This window comes from Schistocerca nitens, chromosome 4 (genome assembly GCF_023898315.1).
Source record: "Schistocerca nitens isolate TAMUIC-IGC-003100 chromosome 4, iqSchNite1.1, whole genome shotgun sequence".
In the NCBI taxonomy this organism is placed as follows: domain Eukaryota; kingdom Metazoa; phylum Arthropoda; class Insecta; order Orthoptera; family Acrididae; genus Schistocerca; species Schistocerca nitens.
Genome location: NC_064617.1, coordinates 616,782,037 through 616,802,153, shown reverse-complemented (window position 1 = coordinate 616,802,153; position 20,117 = coordinate 616,782,037). Strand labels below are relative to the sequence as shown.

General features: G+C 44.3%; 10 non-coding genes across 10 annotated transcripts; all 10 read right to left on the bottom strand.

Moving 5' to 3' along the window:
- Window positions 1–4,079: 4,079 nt before the first annotated feature.
- On the bottom strand, window positions 4,080–4,198 carry LOC126254779 (U5 spliceosomal RNA). Its single transcript, XR_007546419.1, has one exon. It is a non-coding gene; the product is annotated as a U5 spliceosomal RNA (small nuclear RNA).
- Window positions 4,199–5,151: 953 nt separating this feature from the next.
- LOC126254562 (small nucleolar RNA U3) lies at window positions 5,152–5,358 on the bottom strand. Its single transcript, XR_007546232.1, has one exon. It is a non-coding gene; the product is annotated as a small nucleolar RNA U3 (small nucleolar RNA).
- A 2,366-nt stretch (window positions 5,359–7,724) lies between these two features.
- LOC126254783 (U5 spliceosomal RNA) lies at window positions 7,725–7,843 on the bottom strand. Its single transcript, XR_007546422.1, has one exon. It is a non-coding gene; the product is annotated as a U5 spliceosomal RNA (small nuclear RNA).
- Window positions 7,844–8,796: 953 nt separating this feature from the next.
- Window positions 8,797–9,003, bottom strand: LOC126254561 (small nucleolar RNA U3). Its single transcript, XR_007546231.1, has one exon. It is a non-coding gene; the product is annotated as a small nucleolar RNA U3 (small nucleolar RNA).
- A 2,393-nt stretch (window positions 9,004–11,396) lies between these two features.
- On the bottom strand, window positions 11,397–11,515 carry LOC126254764 (U5 spliceosomal RNA). The gene has a single exon (XR_007546405.1). It is a non-coding gene; the product is annotated as a U5 spliceosomal RNA (small nuclear RNA).
- Window positions 11,516–12,468: 953 nt separating this feature from the next.
- Window positions 12,469–12,675, bottom strand: LOC126254555 (small nucleolar RNA U3). Its single transcript, XR_007546226.1, has one exon. It is a non-coding gene; the product is annotated as a small nucleolar RNA U3 (small nucleolar RNA).
- Window positions 12,676–15,057: 2,382 nt separating this feature from the next.
- Window positions 15,058–15,176, bottom strand: LOC126254785 (U5 spliceosomal RNA). The gene has a single exon (XR_007546424.1). It is a non-coding gene; the product is annotated as a U5 spliceosomal RNA (small nuclear RNA).
- Window positions 15,177–16,129: 953 nt separating this feature from the next.
- On the bottom strand, window positions 16,130–16,336 carry LOC126254554 (small nucleolar RNA U3). The gene has a single exon (XR_007546225.1). It is a non-coding gene; the product is annotated as a small nucleolar RNA U3 (small nucleolar RNA).
- Window positions 16,337–18,723: 2,387 nt separating this feature from the next.
- Window positions 18,724–18,842, bottom strand: LOC126254763 (U5 spliceosomal RNA). The gene has a single exon (XR_007546404.1). It is a non-coding gene; the product is annotated as a U5 spliceosomal RNA (small nuclear RNA).
- A 953-nt stretch (window positions 18,843–19,795) lies between these two features.
- Window positions 19,796–20,002, bottom strand: LOC126254560 (small nucleolar RNA U3). Its single transcript, XR_007546230.1, has one exon. It is a non-coding gene; the product is annotated as a small nucleolar RNA U3 (small nucleolar RNA).
- Between the last annotated feature and the right edge of the window lie 115 nt (window positions 20,003–20,117).

Sequence of the window (20,117 nt, the reverse complement as noted above, 5' to 3'; positions counted from 1 at the left end):
AAGTGCGCTTGTCGACAATGCGGGCAGGTGGGAGCCTCGCGGCACTCGGCTGTTGTATGTGCATTGTAGCGCAGACATCTCTGGCAGCGCAGGGATTGAGGGGGGGAACGGGAGGGGTCGACCTTGTACCGCTGATTGAAGAGGAGGGCACCCTCCTTCAGGAGGCGGTCAATGGAGGGGGCGTCCTCAGAGAACACCCGCATAAGGCGGGTGGGGCCGGTCGCGTTAAAAATGCGGCGGACTGCCCGCACCTCCAGGGTGGGATGGGCCTTCAGCTCCGCCAACACCTCCTCCTCCGTGATCGACGGACTAAGCCGAGTGATCACGGCGGTGAGGGTCGGCGGGCGACGCGGGGGTTGGGGTTGGCGGGTAGGAGAAGGAGAGGGAGCAGGGGTGAGGGAGGCGTTAGGACCAAAACGGGTGATGGGGAGGCGGGAGAGGATGTCAGTATGGAGGGTCGGGCTGGGGGAGGAGATAAGAACAGAGTCCCGTCTGGGAGTAAGGAGAGATATGGGGGCGCCAGGGAAATGGCGGCGGAGGAGGAGGGAGAGATTCCGGGCCTCGAGGAAGGAAGGATCGGGACGGGACAGGAGATATTTGTAGAGACCGGGCGGGGAGGAGGAGGAGGGAGCGGGGCCAGGTGGGGAGACGTCCATGGCATTTTGGGGTGGGGATGGGGGGCGGGGTGGAGCCTTTTTAGGAGCAGAGGAAGTGGGGGCGCCACTAGGGCGTTTGACAGCTGCAGATGGGCGGGTGGTGATAAGAGGGACGGGAACGATGGGGAGGTGGTGGGAAGGGGCAGGTCCCGGCACGGACGCAACAGCCGGCGCCGGAGATGACTGTGACGGTGCAGGCGAAGGTGGCAGTGATGGTGACGACGACGAAGATGGCGGTGGTGGTGGCGGAGATGGCGATGGCGACGGGGAAAGCTGGGTGTGGGCAGTGGCCCGACGGGCCACCACCCGAGCCGGAGCTGCAGTGACAGGCTGGGGGAGTGGGGGGAAGGGATCAGAACGAGAGGAAGAAGCGGAAGAGGGGGGGACAAAGAGCGAGGGCGAAGGGATAGAGAGGAGGGGAGGGATGGAAGGAGGGGGGTGGGACTGGGCACACCAAGTGATAGTGGTGGAGGCGGCGGAAGGGGACGTATACACGATGACGGTGGTGGTAGTAGTGACGGTGGTGGTGGGGGCGGACATGATGACAAGGAGAAGAAAAAACACAGCACTAAAGGACAGAACACACACTGGGGGACGGCGGACGGCGGGAACGCTGCTGCCGCGGACGGGGCCGGGGCGGCGGCTGCTGCTGCTGCTGCTGCTGGCTGGACGGCGAGAGGCAGGAACGCTGCTGCCGCGGACGGGGCCGGGGCGGCGGCGGCGGCGGCTGCTGCTGCTGCTGCTGGCGGAGCTGCTGCTGGCGGGACTGCTGCTGCTGCCGCCGGAGGGCTGGCTGGCTGCCCGACCACTGCTGCAGGCCGGGACCGGGAACTGCTGCTGCTGCTGCTGCTGCTGCTGCTGCTGCCGCTGCTGCTGCCGCTGCTGCTGCTGCTGCTGCTGCTTCTGGGCTGGCTGGCTGGCTGGCTGGCTGGCTGGCTGGCTGGCTGGCTGGCTGGCTGGCTGGCTGGAACACCTAACACTTCGATAAGCGCTAGAAGGGCACTATCGAAGGGCGGTAACCTTGCGGTGTACCGCCGGAGATGCTTGCAAGCTATCACCGCTCGCTACTTATGCCACGAGACCGTCAACACGCCCTACGAGAATACGACACATTCTTCACATTTCGCGATTTACTTATCGAAGAATTTCTTAAGCTCAGACATTCTGCAAAGAACCTACTTCTACCCTTACTTGGCCGCAATGATCTCACTCGGCTATTTTTGTGCGCTACCAGTGCTTCTTGCGTTCCGAAATGAGAGACCATTGCCTCAGGCGAGACTGTATGTAAACACCGCTTGCACCTCCGGCCGCTAGATGGGGGCCTGGGGCACATACAGTAGCTTTCTATGGCGCAAGCAGACATGCCAAATAGCCACTGAAAGAGAAACACACAAGAGGGCATTCATAGGACTCTTGTGCTTTCTTTAAAACCGCCTCTCTCTTCGAAAATTTTCGCACCGCACTAGCTTATTCACCTCACCCTAACAGTGCGAACTCTTGTCGATATTTGGCCACTTTCATGCATACTTCCTCTTTCGTTTCACTTTGCGTCTTACTTGATACCCGCCCAAGAGCTGCTGATATACAATACTCGCAATAAATGTGTTTCTCTCTGTACCTCTCGTCGCCTATCACGAGTATTGCTTCTCCTCACATGGCAATTATGAAAACACCCACAGCTAAACAAACACTTCCTTCAAGCGCCACGTCCATACTATCAATCATACACTACTAATTTCACAGCTACTTGCTCCACTAATACATTTCTTATGTCTAATGTTAAACAGATGAAGAATCAAAGTATACAACAAGTCCCTATGAACATCACTGTCAGGACATTTTACAGACCTACGCAGACCATGCCAATCTTTATGCTTCAACTATGATGGCCCATGTGCTATGAATAAAGAAATTTCTCATAAAATAACAAATAATTTTACAACTATACAAATACTCCGACAAGCTCCTTACTAAAATGCTACATGTTTAGCAATCCCCCCATCATCTCAGAATAATCTCAAGCAGTGCTTTCATCCCATGAGCACTTGTTTGCAAACAAAACCACAAACTACTTTTTATACTAGCTTCCTTGTCACAGTGAACAGGGAACTAATGCTAGTGCCTCAGTTTACTAAAAAGCTTTTTTCGCTTGCAACATATAAACTACCAACTTGAACCTCTGGGATTTTCAAACACACACACAGAGCGAGAGAGAAAACTTAATTCCACAGAAATTTAGGAGTAACAGTGGTTACCTCACATTTTCATACATACTCAAATAGCTACTTCTGTGCACTTCACACAATGTTCTCATCGTGTTCCAACAGAGAACACACTAATCACTATGAATGGATTCTGGTAAAAGAGCATTAAAAAAACGAACAGCCTGATCAAAGTGATTATCTGCACATCCTCTGCCAATAACATGTCACTCTATACCCGAGGGAAACTAAAATGCAGGGAAAGGAGCTTTGTTGTGACCACTGTGTCGGTATTTCATCATTTACTGACCAAAGTCTTCTCAAGCCAAGTATGCACCAGCTCTGTGTATGGCTGGGTCAATCAAGAGCCCCTATCAATTTTACTTAAAAGACAAGCAGCATCAACAACTCACAGGAGGCACTGAACATTTTTACCATTATCTGCACCACCTTCCACTGATTTATTGAAGAAGAAACTGCAAAGTCTGGCCAATTTTGTACACAAGTAATCTTGAAAACATTGGAGTCAACAGCAGATACATAGTTTCCAAGACTGTAGCAAGGAACAACCCTTCAATTTCAAGATTTATCTCTCACTGAGACACATCATACCCAAACTACACCTAGCAGGAAATTGCTACTCAATTCATTTCTAGCTATCTATGTCATATTCAACAACTGTCTCTTTCTCACCTAAATCTTCTACAAAACTGAGTACACTGTTATGAACAAAGAACCAATGCCACATTATGGCAACAAGCCAGTGCCACTAATATCCACTCTATTGAAAACAATTGAAATACTCATCCTGCCCAACTAACCACCATCTTCAGCCCAAATCTCACTCACATCATACCTACAAATCACAAACTTCTGCGGTAAAAATTATTTTGGCTTTCAAAACAAAATCTACTTATCACATACCAGTATTTATTACAAAGACAATCATTCATCATTCACTTCCAAATATCAGCTTATATGCTGTTGTGCAACTGCAGTGCAAGTAAACATTCTCAAATCATCTACAACTGAGGTACGGAAAGGGTTCACCAAGAGTTTGCAGGACAATAAATAGCTCTGTCCCCCTCTCTCTCTCTCTCTACACAATCGTCTAACACACTGCACGCCATTTCAGGCCAAACGTGATCCGCTAATCCACGCCCTTCATTCTCACAACACAATCTACCTCTTGCTACTCACATTACGTTTTAGTTGTGATTGTGGCTCAGCAATAGCCGAGCACTACAAAAAATACCTTCTAGACTCATTTAATGTTCCCCTCCACGGAAATCTTTAGTAAAAGGCGAAAGATATATTCGTTTTGAAGGGAAACCAGAGTGCCGATCAACGCCCTCACTTCAATACTTATGGCTGCTTCTCTATTACTTCTCCGCGAGAACGCCGAAAATTCTTGCCGTCTTGTCTACTTCTCTACCGTCAACAGACTTCCAGTGTCATGCAAGCACACACCCCAAACTAACTGTCAACGCTGAAATAAGTGTCTGCCAACTGTCGTCGCTATTACTCTTTAGATAACTATTTTCATCATTTCTGTCACCATTCAAGCTGCTTCATTACCTCACCTGCCGACAGATGGCAGCACGCATAATTCCTGTCGGCGACCCACCGTCCGACATACAACGTCCGACACACAACTGCCCGCACTGCTCTGCATCTAACACTAATCTCTCTCCTCCCCACCACACTCGTTCACTCAAAAAACTGACAACTAGATAGTTCTTTGTACGCAAAACTAGGCCACATCACACGCAACGTGTATGTAGATGTATGGTGCAAGGGAAATATCCCCCTGCTCCCACACAACTAATTAATACTAGTTGACAACAGAAATAAAATTTCTGTCGATAGTATTTGAACCAGTCTTATTCATTTGCGAATTTCATGCATTCCTTCTTGCAGATAACACTGCCTTGCAAATCACTCAATTCATGTTTGCTAGCCAAACGTGCTCCTCCTAAATGTTTCGTACATCATGCATTAGTGGTGATTATCGAGACTGTGTTGTGTGTCAGCTTTTTATGGTCATCAATTGCACTCTTCTTGTGTTGCTCACTCATTCTTGTAACTCAAAAGTACGTCGTTGTCATCCAAGCCTAGCACTTGGAGCAGGCCAAATCAAATGGCTCGTCCCCGTGCCACTCGAGAAACTTCCACGAGGCTTTCATGACATGTCGCAATCGAAGTCTTTCCACAACCTGTAGCGACATTTCTGCAACGACGCGGGTCCCGATACCAACAGTATGACTTATGCTTCTAATCTATATAATAAAACCACCACTCGGAAAGCGCTATTCCCTTCGCACATCCCTCAGAATGTGGTGAACGATCATCGATTACAACCAAGATGCGATGAATCTTGATCGCAAGCCTCACGCTCAGGGAGAGTGCTACCACTCATCATCGTGGTTACGTCTACTCCAGCGTAGAACTAGAGAGAGTTGAAGACATACTACAGAAATGATCCTGTGAAGTATGATCTTGCTTGCAAGCTATCACCGCTCGCTACTTATGCCACGAGACCGTCAACACGCCCTACGAGAATACGACACATTCTTCACATTTCGCGATTTACTTATCGAAGAATTTCTTAAGCTCAGACATTCTGCAAAGAACCGCAATGATCTCACTCGGCTATTTTTGTGCGCTACCAGTGCTTCTTGCGTTCCGAAATGAGAGACCATTGCCTCAGGCGAGACTGTATGTAAACACCGCTTGCACCTCCGGCCGCTAGATGGGGGCCTGGGGCACATACAGTAGCTTTCTATGGCGCAAGCAGACATGCCAAATAGCCACTGAAAGAGAAACACACAAGAGGGCATTCATAGGACTCTTGTGCTTTCTTTAAAACCGCCTCTCTCTTCGAAAATTTTCGCACCGCACTAGCTTATTCACCTCACCCTAACAGTGCGAACTCTTGTCGATATTTGGCCACTTTCATGCATACTTCCTCTTTCGTTTCTCTTTGCGTCTTACTTGATACCCGCCCAAGAGCTGCTGATATACAATACTCGCAATAAATGTGTTTCTCTCTGTACCTCTCGTCGCCTATCACGAGTATTGCTTCTCCTCACATGGCAATTATGAAAACACCCACAGCTAAACAAACACTTCCTTCAAGCGCCACGTCCATACTATCAATCATACACTACTAATTTCACAGCTACTTGCTCCACTAATACATTTCTTATGTCTACTGTTAAACAGATGAAGAATCAAAGTATACAACAAGTCCCTATGAACATCACTGTCAGGACATTTTACAGACCTACGCATACCATGCCAATCTTTATGCTTCAACTATGATGGCCCATGTGCTATGAATAAAGAAATTTCTCATAAAATAACAAATAATTTTACAACTATACAAATACTCCGACAAGCTCCTTACTAAAATGCTACATGTTTAGCAATCCCCCCATCATCTCAGAATAATCTCAAGCAGTGCTTTCATCCCATGAGCACTTCTTTGCAAACAAAACCACAAACTACTTTTTATACTAGCTTCCTTGTCACAGTGAACAGGGAACTAATGCTAGTGCCTCAGTTTACTAAAAAGCTTTTTTCGCTTGCAACATATAAACTACCAACTTGAACCTCTGGGATTTTCAAACACACACACACACACACACACACAGAGAAAAATTAATTCCACAGAAATTTAGGAGTAACAGTGGTTACCTCACATTTTCATACATACTCAAATAGCTACTTCTGTGCACTTCACACAATGTTCTCATCGTGTTCCAACAGAGAACACACTAATCACTATGAATGGATTCTGGTAAAAGAGCATTAAAAAAACGAACAGCCTGATCAAAGTGATTATCTGCACATCCTCTGCCAATAACATGTCACTCTATACCCGAGGGAAACTAAAATGCAGGGAAAGGAGCTTTGTTGTGACCACTGTGTCGGTATTTCATCATTTACTGACCAAAGTCTTCTCAAACCAAGTATGCACCAGCTCTGTGTATGGCTGGGTCAATCAAGAGCCCCTATCAATTTTACTTAAAAGACAAGCAGCATCAACAACTCACAGGAGGCACTGAACATTTTTACCATTATCTGCACCACCTTCCACTGATTTATTGAAGAAGAAACTGCAAAGTCTGGCCAATTTTGTACACAAGTAATCTTGAAAACATTGGAGTCAACAGCAGATACATAGTTTCCAAGACTGTAGCAAGGAACAACCCTTCAATTTCAAGATTTATCTCTCACTGAGACACATCATACCCAAACTACACCTAGCAGGAAATTGCTACTCAATTCATTTCTAGCTATCTATGTCATATTCAACAACTGTCTCTTTCTCACCTAAATCTTCTACAAAACTGAGTACACTGTTATGAACAAAGAACCAATGCCACATTATGGCAACAAGCCAGTGCCACTAATATCCACTCTATTGAAAACAATTGAAATACTCATCCTGCCCAACTAACCACCATCTTCAGCCCAAATCTCACTCACATCATACCTACAAATCACAAACTTCTGCGGTAAAAATTATTTTGGCTTTCAAAACAAAATCTACTTATCACATACCAGTATTTATTACAAAGACAATCATTCATCATTCACTTCCAAATATCAGCTTATATGCTGTTGTGCAACTGCAGTGCAAGTAAACATTCTCAAATCATCTACAACTGAGGTACGGAAAGGGTTCACCAAGAGTTTGCATGACAATAAATAGCTCTGCCCCCCTCTACCCCCCTCTCTACACAATCGTCTAACACACTGCACGCCATTTCAGGCCAAACGTGATCCGCTAATCCACGCCCTTCATTCTCACAACACAATCTACCTCTTGCTACTCACATTACGTTTTACTTGTGATTGTGGCTCAGCAATAGCCGAGCACTACAAAAAATACCTTCTAGACTCATTTAATGTTCCCCTCCACGGAAATCTTTAGTAAAAGGCGAAAGATTAATTCGGTTTGAAGGGAAACCAGAGTGCCGATCAACGCCCTCACTTCAATACTTATGGCTGCTTCTCTATTACTTCTCCGCGAGAACGCCGAAAATTCTTGCCGTCTTGTCTACTTCTCTACCGTCAACAGACTTCCAGTGTCATGCAAGCACACACCCCAAACTAACTGTCAACGCTGAAATAAGTGTCTGCCAACTGTCGTCGCTATTACTCTTTAGATAACTATTTTCATCATTTCTGTCACCATTCAAGCTGCTTCATTACCTCACCTGCCGACAGATGGCAGCACGCATAATTCCTGTCGGCGACCCACCGTCCGACATACAACGTCCGACACACAACTGCCCGCACTGCTCTGCATCTAACACTAATCTCTCTCCTCCCCACCACACTCGTTCACTCAAAAAACTGACAACTAGATAGTTCTTTGTACGCAAAACTAGGCCACATCACACGCAACGTGTATGTAGATGTATGGTGCAAGGGAAATATCCCCCTGCTCCCACACAACTAATTAATACTAGTTGACAACAGAAATAAAATTTCTGTCGATAGTATTTGAACCAGTCTTATTCATTTGCGAATTTCATGCATTCCTTCTTGCAGATAACACTGCCTTGCAAATCACTCAATTCATGTTTGCTAGCCAAACGTGCTCCTCCTAAATGTTTCGTACATCATGCATTAGTGGTGATTATCGAGACTGTGTTGTGTGTCAGCTTTTTATGGTCATCAATTGCACTCTTCTTGTGTTGCTCACTCATTCTTGTAACTCAAAAGTACGTCGTTGTCATCCAAGCCTAGCACTTGGAGCAGGCCAAATCAAATGGCTCGTCCCCGTGCCACTCGAGAAACTTCCACGAGGCTTTCATGACATGTCGCAATCGAAGTCTTTCCACAACCTGTAGCGACATTTCTGCAACGACGCGGGTCCCGATACCAACAGTATGACTTATGCTTCTAATCTATATAATAAAACCACCACTCGGAAAGCGCTATTCCCTTCGCACATCCCTCAGAATGTGGTGAACGATCATCGATTACAACCAAGATGCGATGAATCTTGATCGCAAGCCTCACGCTCAGGGAGAGTGCTACCACTCATCATCGTGGTTACGTCTACTCCAGCGTAGAACTAGAGAGAGTTGAAGACATACTACAGAAATGATCCTGTGAAGTATGATCTTGCTTGCAAGCTATCACCGCTCGCTACTTATGCCACGAGACCGTCAACACGCCCTACGAGAATACGACACATTCTTCACATTTCGCGATTTACTTATCGAAGAATTTCTTAAGCTCAGACATTCTGCAAAGAACCTACTTCTACCCTTACTTGGCCGCAATGATCTCACTCGGCTATTTTTGTGCGCTACCAGTGCTTCTTGCGTTCCGAAATGAGAGACCATTGCCTCAGGCGAGACTGTATGTAAACACCGCTTGCACCTCCGGCCGCTAGATGGGGGCCTGGGGCACATACAGTAGCTTTCTATGGCGCAAGCAGACATGCCAAATAGCCACTGAAAGAGAAACACACAAGAGGGCATTCATAGGACTCTTGTGCTTTCTTTAAAACCGCCTCTCTCTTCGAAAATTTTCGCACCGCACTAGCTTATTCACCTCACCCTAACAGTGCGAACTCTTGTCGATATTTGGCCACTTTCATGCATACTTCCTCTTTCGTTTCACTTTGCGTCTTACTTGATACCCGCCCAAGAGCTGCTGATATACAATACTCGCAATAAATGTGTTTCTCTCTGTACCTCTCGTCGCCTATCACGAGTATTGCTTCTCCTCACATGGCAATTATGAAAACACCCACAGCTAAACAAACACTTCCTTCAAGCGCCACGTCCATACTATCAATCATACACTACTAATTTCACAGCTACTTGCTCCACTAATACATTTCTTATGTCTACTGTTAAACAGATGAAGAATCAAAGTATACAACAAGTCCCTATGAACATCACTGTCAGGACATTTTACAGACCTACGCATACCATGCCAATCTTTATGCTTCAACTATGATGGCCCATGTGCTATAAATAAAGAAATTTCTCATAAAATAACAAATAATCTTACAACTATACAAATACTCCGACAAGCTCCTTACTAAAATGCTACATGTTTAGCGATCCCCCCATCATCTCAGAATAATCTCAAGCAGTGCTTTCATCCCATGAGCACTTCTTTGCAAACAAAACCACAAACTACTTTTTATACTAGCTTCCTTGTCACAGTGAACAGGGAACTAATGCTAGTGCCTCAGTTTACTAAAAAGCTTTTTTCGCTTGCAACATATAAACTACCAACTTGAACCTCTGGGATTTTCAAACACACACACAGAGCGAGAGAGAAAACTTAATTCCACAGAAATTTAGGAGTAACAGTGGTTACCTCACATTTTCATACATACTCAAATAGCTACTTCTGTGCACTTCACACAATGTTCTCATCGTGTTCCAACAGAGAACACACTAATCACTATGAATGGATTCTGGTAAAAGAGCATTAAAAAAACGAACAGCCTGATCAAAGTGATTATCTGCACATCCTCTGCCAATAACATGTCACTCTATACCCGAGGGAAACTAAAATGCAGGGAAAGGAGCTTTGTTGTGACCACTGTGTCGGTATTTCATCATTTACTGACCAAAGTCTTCTCAAGCCAAGTATGCACCAGCTCTGTGTATGGCTGGGTCAATCAAGAGCCCCTATCAATTTTACTTAAAAGACAAGCAGCATCAACAACTCACAGGAGGCACTGAACATTTTTACCATTATCTGCACCACCTTCCACTGATTTATTGAAGAAGAAACTGCAAAGTCTGGCCAATTTTGTACACAAGTAATCTTGAAAACATTGGAGTCAACAGCAGATACATAGTTTCCAAGACTGTAGCAAGGAACAACCCTTCAATTTCAAGATTTATCTCTCACTGAGACACATCATACCCAAACTACACCTAGCAGGAAATTGCTACTCAATTCATTTCTAGCTATCTATGTCATATTCAACAACTGTCTCTTTCTCACCTAAATCTTCTACAAAACTGAGTACACTGTTATGAACAAAGAACCAATGCCACATTATGGCAACAAGCCAGTGCCACTAATATCCACTCTATTGAAAACAATTGAAATACTCATCCTGCCCAACTAACCACCATCTTCAGCCCAAATCTCACTCATATCATACCTACAAATCACAAACTTCTGCGGTAAAAATTATTTTGGCTTTCAAAACAAAATCTACTTATCACATACCAGTATTTATTACAAAGACAATCATTCATCATTCACTTCCAAATATCAGCTTATATGCTGTTGTGCAACTGCAGTGCAAGTAAACATTCTCAAATCATCTACAACTGAGGTACGGAAAGGGTTCACCAAGAGTTTGCAGGACAATAAATAGCTCTGTCCCCCTCTACCCCCCTCTCTCTCTCTCTCTCTACACAATCGTCTAACACACTGCACGCCATTTCAGGCCAAACGTGATCCGCTAATCCACGCCCTTCATTCTCACAACACAATCTACCTCTTGCTACTCACATTACGTTTTACTTGTGATTGTGGCTCAGCAATAGCCGAGCACTACAAAAAATACCTTCTAGACTCATTTAATGTTCCCCTCCACGGAAATCTTTAGTAAAAGGCGAAAGATTTATTCGGTTTGAAGGGAAACCAGAGTGCCGATCAACGCCCTCACTTCAATACTTATGGCTGCTTCTCTATTACTTCTCCGCGAGAACGCCGAAAATTCTTGCCGTCTTGTCTACTTCTCTACCGTCAACAGACTTCCAGTGTCATGCAAGCACACACCCCAAACTAACTGTCAACGCTGAAATAAGTGTCTGCCAACTGTCGTCGCTATTACTCTTTAGATAACTATTTTCATCATTTCTGTCACCATTCAAGCTGCTTCATTACCTCACCTGCCGACAGATGGCAGCACGCATAATTCCTGTCGGCGACCCACCGTCCGACATACAACGTCCGACACACAACTGCCCGCACTGCTCTGCATCTAACACTAATCTCTCTCCTCCCCACCACACTCGTTCACTCAAAAAACTGACAACTAGATAGTTCTTTGTACGCAAAACTAGGCCACATCACACGCAACGTGTATGTAGATGTATGGTGCAAGGGAAATATCCCCCTGCTCCCACACAACTAATTAATACTAGTTGACAACAGAAATAAAATTTCTGTCGATAGTATTTGAACCAGTCTTATTCATTTGCGAATTTCATGCATTCCTTCTTGCAGATAACACTGCCTTGCAAATCACTCAATTCATGTTTGCTAGCCAAACGTGCTCCTCCTAAATGTTTCGTACATCATGCATTAGTGGTGATTATCGAGACTGTGTTGTGTGTCAGCTTTTTATGGTCATCAATTGCACTCTTCTTGTGTTGCTCACTCATTCTTGTAACTCAAAAGTACGTCGTTGTCATCCAAGCCTAGCACTTGGAGCAGGCCAAATCAAATGGCTCGTCCCCGTGCCACTCGAGAAACTTCCACGAGGCTTTCATGACATGTCGCAATCGAAGTCTTTCCACAACCTGTAGCGACATTTCTGCAACGACGCGGGTCCCGATACCAACAGTATGACTTATGCTTCTAATCTATATAATAAAACCACCACTCGGAAAGCGCTATTCCCTTCGCACATCCCTCAGAATGTGGTGAACGATCATCGATTACAACCAAGATGCGATGAATCTTGATCGCAAGCCTCACGCTCAGGGAGAGTGCTACCACTCATCATCGTGGTTACGTCTACTCCAGCGTTGAACTAGAGAGAGTTGAAGACATACTACAGAAATGATCCTGTGAAGTATGATCTTGCTTGCAAGCTATCACCGCTCGCTACTTATGCCACGAGACCGTCAACACGCCCTACGAGAATACGACACATTCTTCACATTTCGCGATTTACTTATCGAAGAATTTCTTAAGCTCAGACATTCTGCAAAGAACCTACTTCTACCCTTACTTGGCCGCAATGATCTCACTCGGCTATTTTTGTGCGCTACCAGTGCTTCTTGCGTTCCGAAATGAGAGACCATTGCCTCAGGCGAGACTGTATGTAAACACCGCTTGCACCTCCGGCCGCTAGATGGGGGCCTGGGGCACATACAGTAGCTTTCTATGGCGCAAGCAGACATGCCAAATAGCCACTGAAAGAGAAACACACAAGAGGGCATTCATAGGACTCTTGTGCTTTCTTTAAAACCGCCTCTCTCTTCGAAAATTTTCGCACCGCACTAGCTTATTCACCTCACCCTAACAGTGCGAACTCTTGTCGATATTTGGCCACTTTCATGCATACTTCCTCTTTCGTTTCACTTTGCGTCTTACTTGATACCCGCCCAAGAGCTGCTGATATACAATACTCGCAATAAATGTGTTTCTCTCTGTACCTCTCGTCGCCTATCACGAGTATTGCTTCTCCTCACATGGCAATTATGAAAACACCCACAGCTAAACAAACACTTCCTTCAAGCGCCACGTCCATACTATCAATCATACACTACTAATTTCACAGCTACTTGCTCCACTAATACATTTCTTATGTCTACTGTTAAACAGATGAAGAATCAAAGTATACAACAAGTCCCTATGAACATCACTGTCAGGACATTTTACAGACCTACGCATACCATGCCAATCTTTATGCTTCAACTATGATGGCCCATGTGCTATGAATAAAGAAATTTCTCATAAAATAACAAATAATCTTACAACTATACAAATTCTCCGACAAGCTCCTTACTAAAATGCTAGATGCTTAGCAATCCCCCCCATCATCTCAGAATAATCTCAAGCAGTGCTTTCATCCCATGAGCACTTCTTTGCAAACAAAACCACAAACTACTTTTTATACTAGCTTCCTTGTCACAGTGAACAGGGAACTAATGCTAGTGCCTCAGTTTACTAAAAAGCTTTTTTCGCTTGCAACATATAAACTACCAACTTGAACCTCTGGGATTTTCAAACACACACACACACACACACAGAAAACTTAATTCCACAGAAATTTAGGAGTAACAGTGGTTACCTCACATTTTCATACATACTCAAATAGCTACTTCTGTGCACTTCACACAATGTTCTCATCGTGTTCCAACAGAGAACACACTAATCACTATGAATGGATTCTGGTAAAAGAGCATTAAAAAAACGAACAGCCTGATCAAACTGATTATCTGCACATCCTCTGCCAATAACATGTCACTCTATACCCGAGGGAAACTAAAATGCAGGGAAAGGAGCTTTGTTGTGACCACTGTGTCGGTATTTCATCATTTACTGACCAAAGTCTTCTCAAGCCAAGTATGCACCAGCTCTGTGTATGGCTGGGTCAATCAAGAGCCCCTATCAATTTTACTTAAAAGACAAGCAGCATCAACAACTCACAGGAGGCACTGAACATTTTTACCATTATCTGCACCACCTTCCACTGATTTATTGAAGAAGAAACTGCAAAGTCTGGCCAATTTTGTACACAAGTAATCTTGAAAACATTGGAGTCAACAGCAGATACATAGTTTCCAAGACTGTAGCAAGGAACAACCCTTCAATTTCAAGATTTATCTCTCACTGAGACACATCATACCCAAACTACACCTAGCAGGAAATTGCTACTCAATTCATTTCTAGCTATCTATGTCATATTCAACAACTGTCTCTTTCTCACCTAAATCTTCTACAAAACTGAGTACACTGTTATGAACAAAGAACCAATGCCACATTATGGCAACAAGCCAGTGCCACTAATATCCACTCTATTGAAAACAATTGAAATACTCATCCTGCCCAACTAACCACCATCTTCAGCCCAAATCTCACTCACATCATACCTACAAATCACAAACTTCTGCGGTAAAAATTATTTTGGCTTTCAAAACAAAATCTACTTATCACATACCAGTATTTATTACAAAGACAATCATTCATCATTCACTTCCAAATATCAGCTTATATGCTGTTGTGCAACTGCAGTGCAAGTAAACATTCTCAAATCATCTACAACTGAGGTACGGAAAGGGTTCACCAAGAGTTTGCAGGACAATAAATAGCTCTGCCCCCCTCTACCCCCCTCTCTACACAATCGTCTAACACACTGCACGCCATTTCAGGCCAAACGTGATCCGCTAATCCACGCCCTTCATTCTCACAACACAATCTACCTCTTGCTACTCACATTACGTTTTACTTGTGATTGTGGCTCAGCAATAGCCGAGCACTACAAAAAATACCTTCTAGACTCATTTAATGTTCCCCTCCACGGAAATCTTTAGTAAAAGGCGAAAGATTTATTCGGTTGGAAGGGAAACCAGAGTGCCGATCAACGCCCTCACTTCAATACTTATGGCTGCTTCTCTATTACTTCTCCGCGAGAACGCCGAAAATTCTTGCCGTCTTGTCTACTTCTCTACCGTCAACAGACTTCCAGTGTCATGCAAGCACACACCCCAAACTAACTGTCAACGCTGAAATAAGTGTCTGCCAACTGTCGTCGCTATTACTCTTTAGATAACTATTTTCATCATTTCTGTCACCATTCAAGCTGCTTCATTACCTCACCTGCCGACAGATGGCAGCACGCATAATTCCTGTCGGCGACCCACCGTCCGACATACAACGTCCGACACACAACTGCCCGCACTGCTCTGCATCTAACACTAATCTCTCTCCTCCCCACCACACTCGTTCACTCAAAAAACTGACAACTAGATAGTTCTTTGTACGCAAAACTAGGCCACATCACACGCAACGTGTATGTAGATGTATGGTGCAAGGGAAATATCCCCCTGCTCCCACACAACTAATTAATACTAGTTGACAACAGAAATAAAATTTCTGTCGATAGTATTTGAACCAGTCTTATTCATTTGCGAATTTCATGCATTCCTTCTTGCAGATAACACTGCCTTGCAAATCACTCAATTCATGTTTGCTAGCCAAACGTGCTCCTCCTAAATGTTTCGTACATCATGCATTAGTGGTGATTATCGAGACTGTGTTGTGTGTCAGCTTTTTATGGTCATCAATTGCACTCTTCTTGTGTTGCTCACTCATTCTTGTAACTCAAAAGTACGTCGTTGTCATCCAAGCCTAGCACTTGGAGCAGGCCAAATCAAATGGCTCGTCCCCGTGCCACTCGAGAAACTTCCACGAGGCTTTCATGACATGTCGCAATCGAAGTCTTTCCACAACCTGTAGCGACATTTCTGCAACGACGCGGGTCCCGATACCAACAGTATGACTTATGCTTCTAATCTATATAATAAAACCACCACTCGGAAAGCGCTATTCCCTTCGCACATCCCTCAGAATGTGGTGAACGATCATCGATTACAACCAAGATGCGATGAATCTTGATCGCAAGCCTCACGCTCAGGGAGAGTGCTACCACTCATCATCGTGGTTACGTCTACTCCAGCGTTGAACTAGAGAGAGTTGAAGACATACTACAGAAATGATCCTGTGAAGTATGATCTTGCTTGCAAGCTATCACCGCTCGCTACTTATGCCACGAGACCGTCAACACGCCCTACGAGAATACGACACATTCTTCACATTTCGCGATTTACTTATCGAAGAATTTCTTAAGCTCAGACATTCTGCAAAGAACCTACTTCTACCCTTACTTGGCCGCAATGATCTCACTCGGCTATTTTTGTGCGCTACCAGTGCTTCTTGCGTTCCGAAATGAGAGACCATTGCCTCAGGCGAGACTGTATGTAAACACCGCTTGCACCTCCGGCCGCTAGATGGGGGCCTGGGGCACATACAGTAGCTTTCTATGGCGCAAGCAGACATGCCAAATAGCCACTGAAAGAGAAACACACAAGAGGGCATTCATAGGACTCTTGTGCTTTCTTTAAAACCGCCTCTCTCTTCGAAAATTTTCGCACCGCACTAGCTTATTCACCTCACCCTAACAGTGCGAACTCTTGTCGATATTTGGCCACTTTCATGCATACTTCCTCTTTCGTTTCACTTTGCGTCTTACTTGATACCCGCCCAAGAGCTGCTGATATACAATACTCGCAATAAATGTGTTTCTCTCTGTACCTCTCGTCGCCTATCACGAGTATTGCTTCTCCTCACATGGCAATTATGAAAACACCCACAGCTAAACAAACACTTCCTTCAAGCGCCACGTCCATACTATCAATCATACACTACTAATTTCACAGCTACTTGCTCCACTAATACATTTCTTATGTCTACTGTTAAACAGATGAAGAATCAAAGTATACAACAAGTCCCTATGAACATCACTGTCAGGACATTTTACAGACCTACGCATACCATGCCAATCTTTATGCTTCAACTATGATGGCCCATGTGCTATGAATAAAGAAATTTCTCATAAAATAACAAATAATTTTACAACTATACAAATACTCCGACAAGCTCCTTACTAAAATGCTACATGTTTAGCAATCCCCCCATCATCTCAGAATAATCTCAAGCAGTGCTTTCATCCCATGAGCACTTCTTTGCAAACAAAACCACAAACTACTTTTTATACTAGCTTCCTTGTCACAGTGAACAGGGAACTAATGCTAGTGCCTCAGTTTACTAAAAAGCTTTTTTCGCTTGCAACATATAAACTACCAACTTGAACCTCTGGGATTTTCAAACACACACACACACAGAAAACTTAATTCCACAGAAATTTAGGAGTAACAGTGGTTACCTCACATTTTCATACATACTCAAATAGCTACTTCTGTGCACTTCACACAATGTTCTCATCGTGTTCCAACAGAGAACACACTAATCACTATGAATGGATTCTGGTAAAAGAGCATTAAAAAAACGAACAGCCTGATCAAAGTGATTATCTGCACATCCTCTGCCAATAACATGTCACTCTATACCCGAGGGAAACTAAAATGCAGGGAAAGGAGCTTTGTTGTGACCACTGTGTCGGTATTTCATCATTTACTGACCAAAGTCTTCTCAAGCCAAGTATGCACCAGCTCTGTGTATGGCTGGGTCAATCAAGAGCCCCTATCAATTTTACTTAAAAGACAAGCAGCATCAACAACTCACAGGAGGCACTGAACATTTTTACCATTATCTGCACCACCTTCCACTGATTTATTGAAGAAGAAACTGCAAAGTCTGGCCAATTTTGTACACAAGTAATCTTGAAAACATTGGAGTCAACAGCAGATACATAGTTTCCAAGACTGTAGCAAGGAACAACCCTTCAATTTCAAGATTTATCTCTCACTGAGACACATCATACCCAAACTACACCTAGCAGGAAATTGCTACTCAATTCATTTCTAGCTATCTATGTCATATTCAACAACTGTCTCTTTCTCACCTAAATCTTCTACAAAACTGAGTACACTGTTATGAACAAAGAACCAATGCCACATTATGGCAACAAGCCAGTGCCACTAATATCCACTCTATTGAAAACAATTGAAATACTCATCCTGCCCAACTAACCACCATCTTCAGCCCAAATCTCACTCACATCATACCTACAAATCACAAACTTCTGCGGTAAAAATTATTTTGGCTTTCAAAACAAAATCTACTTATCACATACCAGTATTTATTACAAAGACAATCATTCATCATTCACTTCCAAATATCAGCTTATATGCTGTTGTGCAACTGCAGTGCAAGTAAACATTCTCAAATCATCTACAACTGAGGTACGGAAAGGGTTCACCAAGAGTTTGCAGGACAATAAATAGCTCTGTCCCCCTCTACCCCCCTCTCTCTCTCTCTCTCTACACAATCGTCTAACACACTGCACGCCATTTCAGGCCAAACGTGATCCGCTAATCCACGCCCTTCATTCTCACAACACAATCTACCTCTTGCTACTCACATTACGTTTTACTTGTGATTGTGGCTCAGCAATAGCCGAGCACTACAAAAAATACCTTCTAGACTCATTTAATGTTCCCCTCCACGGAAATCTTTAGTAAAAGGCGAAAGATTTATTCGGTTTGAAGGGAAACCAGAGTGCCGATCAACGCCCTCACTTCAATACTTATGGCTGCTTCTCTATTACTTCTCCGCGAGAACGCCGAAAATTCTTGCCGTCTTGTCTACTTCTCTACCGTCAACAGACTTCCAGTGTCATGCAAGCACACACCCCAAACTAACTGTCAACGCTGAAATAAGTGTCTGCCAACTGTCGTCGCTATTACTCTTTAGATAACTATTTTCATCATTTCTGTCACCATTCAAGCTGCTTCATTACCTCACCTGCCGACAGATGGCAGCACGCATAATTCCTGTCGGCGACCCACCGTCCGACATACAACGTCCGACACACAACTGCCCGCACTGCTCTGCATCTAACACTAATCTCTCTCCTCCCCACCACACTCGTTCACTCAAAAAACTGACAACTAGATAGTTCTTTGTACGCAAAACTAGGCCACATCACACGCAACGTGTATGTAGATGTATGGTGCAAGGGAAATATCCCCCTGCTCCCACACAACTAATTAATACTAGTTGACAACAGAAATAAAATTTCTGTCGATAGTATTTGAACCAGTCTTATTCATTTGCGAATTTCATGCATTCCTTCTTGCAGATAACACTGCCTTGCAAATCACTCAATTCATGTTTGCTAGCCAAACGTGCTCCTCCTAAATGTTTCGTACATCATGCATTAGTGGTGATTATCGAGACTGTGTTGTGTGTCAGCTTTTTATGGTCATCAATTGCACTCTTCTTGTGTTGCTCACTCATTCTTGTAACTCAAAAGTACGTCGTTGTCATCCAAGCCTAGCACTTGGAGCAGGCCAAATCAAATGGCTCGTCCCCGTGCCACTCGAGAAACTTCCACGAGGCTTTCATGACATGTCGCAATCGAAGTCTTTCCACAACCTGTAGCGACATTTCTGCAACGACGCGGGTCCCGATACCAACAGTATGACTTATGCTTCTAATCTATATAATAAAACCACCACTCGGAAAGCGCTATTCCCTTCGCACATCCCTCAGAATGTGGTGAACGATCATCGATTACAACCAAGATGCGATGAATCTTGATCGCAAGCCTCACGCTCAGGGAGAGTGCTACCACTCATCATCGTGGTTACGTCTACTCCAGCGTAGAACTAGAGAGAGTTGAAGACATACTACAGAAATGATCCTGTGAAGTATGATCTTGCTTGCAAGCTATCACCGCTCGCTACTTATGCCACGAGACCGTCAACACGCCCTACGAGAATACGACACATTCTTCACATTTCGCGATTTACTTATCGAAGAATTTCTTAAGCTC